The following is a 2475-nucleotide window of genomic DNA, read 5'->3' on the forward strand; positions in this document are numbered from 1 at the left end:
CCCCCTCCCCCCTCCTCCCCCGCCGACGGTTGGGCCGGAAGCACCCCCCCCTCCTCCACGTCACGGTGAGACGGGGGCAGTACGGCCGGGCCACTCCGACCAGGAATTGCTGATGTGGCCATCATTTACATGTCCCTGCTGGGTCAGCCTCTGTGCTGCCCTCGCCCTCCCCTTTGGCCTGTGTCGTCCCCTCGAGTCCTTTTATCATCAGAAGAGGTCCTTCCTAGTGTGTGTAACCACTTTCATCCCCGTCACTACTCACGCGTCAAGGATTCACCCCTTCCGCCGACTGACACTTTGTATTTTACTCACTTTGGAAAAACAAAGGAAGGTCCTCATGCCTTTCCAGGGGTTTGAAATTGTAATGCCTTTGGGAAGGGCACAAAAATGTCAAAGATTATTCAAGATAGTTGAACCTTTAGATAGTTAGAATAATAGTGTAATAACGGAGAATAAAGTTAATTATTAATAGAAAATTATGGATTACCAAAAGAATTGGCATGTCCTGCTATGAAGTAAACACTTGCGAGCCGATTTGTTTACAAGCGAGCAGCAGACTGCTGGGGCACAACAGGTGTTAGCATCATATCAGCAGCTGGCACCAACCATTTAAAAATATTAAAGGCCAACAAATCCCGCCATTTATAATATTTTGCCCTTCCAAAGACCTCGCATTATTGACTTATTATAAGAGGGAACAATGTAAAAATATTGCAGAGAAGTTGCCTTTGCAAACTAGAGAATTCGCAACCCCAAAAACTTGAGGACATAATTTAATGTGTGGTTTCTCTTTTGTAGGTAGTACGTCAGTTTACCAACACTCTCGGAGCCGTGTTCGTAACTGTCCTCCGGTATGTGTTACAGAGGACTGTCATCCACTGGGGAAGGGCTCTATCGATATGCCGAGGAGGTGAGATGTAATTGCAGAATCGCACAGTTCGGCGATGACATGGTGCGTGGGTCTGCACAAAGCGAGACGTTCCAGTGCTGCAAATTGACTCAAATTGCCGCGGATTACGCCAGGCTTTGTTTCGTGAGGCGTGAATGCATTTCATTAGAATGGAATCGGGGAGAGAGCAGGTGAATGTGGTACCAGTAGCAAGCGAGCTGGGTCCTGCAAGGATTGAAACGTTAGTAGTAGTACTGTGGCGTAACAAAGGCTGAGTCCTTTTCAACCTCTAAATGGTAGAGTGCAGTGAATTTCCGATCTGAGCGCGTCGGAGCTCGGAGTTAATGACTCACCTTTCATATTTTTTTCAATAAAAATGATTCTTACTTTTCTTTGCGTTTCTTGAAGCTATAGTTTCGGATTTGTATGCCATGTTATTAGCCTCAACCTGTTTCACAAACGTTTTCGAGCCGAAACTTGGCTTTGTGATTAGGTAGCACAGTACCATACACCTCCGATACACAGCGTTCACTCAGCGAATTAGATACAAGAGAGCAACAGTATCCCGAAATATGTCATACTGTCACTGTCAGAGTACGGGTTGCATAAACGTCGCAGGTCTACCGCGAACCAAGAACATGTGAAAGCTGTCTGAAAAAATATCGAAAAATATTGAATATTGCTTGTCATGCGGAGACCCTTGTCGGGTTCTCCCCTTGTCGCCCGATTCGGTGTGTGGCTGATGCGTGAGAGTAGCTGAAGCAAATGATGCGCAAAACTGTTATTCTTTCCTTTCGGTAGGCTCAGTTCGGTAGACGGCGAGGGTGAAAGGAGGACGGGGCGACTTGTGGGGAGGGGGGGGGGTGGACAGACAGGCAGACGGAGAGAGGCAGGCCGTAGAGAGAACGGCGGAAACGAGACGAATGACACACGATAAGGGGGATCGGGGTGAGATTACAACTCACAGAATGTGCGGAAAGGGGGAACGGGAACACGCGCAACACCTCTCAAACACCCACCCACCAACCCACCTCCACACACACACACACACACACACACACACACACACACACACACACACACGTGTCATGTTCTCATCACACACGAACACACACACGCACTCGTGCACATTTCCCACTCTCATACCCCTCTCTCCTTCTCTTTCTGACACACACCACACACACATACGAGGTGGCAGCAACTCCAGGAATCATGTGTATACACCAGCCTGGGAATCCTCCGGATAAAAATTAATCTCAATCAACAGAAAACACTTAAACTAAGCGGAAAACTAGTGGAAATTTGTACAAATTAGTCGAAGTAAACGTTTTGCACCATTAGAAAACCTAAGGAATAAATGTAAGCGGACGAGAATCACTGGGGTTCAAGTATTTCGGGAGTCATGAGTAAACAACATCGAAAGGGAGTTATTGCCCCTCACACACATACAAAAAGGAAACAAAATGAACACATATGGTGCGAAAGTGACGAACACCTAGAAGGATCATATCGAAAAAGCAATTCTTATTCATACTATATCTAGTCTATGCCTCAATTGTACGCATTGTTTGCAATTGTTTGGTGCA

At 46.6% G+C, this 2475-nt stretch overlaps 1 protein-coding gene across 1 annotated transcript in view; it reads right to left on the bottom strand.

The window, feature by feature from the left end:
- Positions 1-2475, bottom strand: part of LOC113202245 (neuroligin-2-like) — a 135701-nt gene that overhangs the window by 92002 nt on the left and 41224 nt on the right. The window lies entirely within an intron of this gene.

This window comes from Frankliniella occidentalis, unplaced genomic scaffold (genome assembly GCF_000697945.3).
Source record: "Frankliniella occidentalis isolate FOCC.00 unplaced genomic scaffold, Focc_3.1 Scaffold20, whole genome shotgun sequence".
Taxonomy (NCBI): Eukaryota; Metazoa; Arthropoda; class Insecta; order Thysanoptera; family Thripidae; genus Frankliniella; species Frankliniella occidentalis.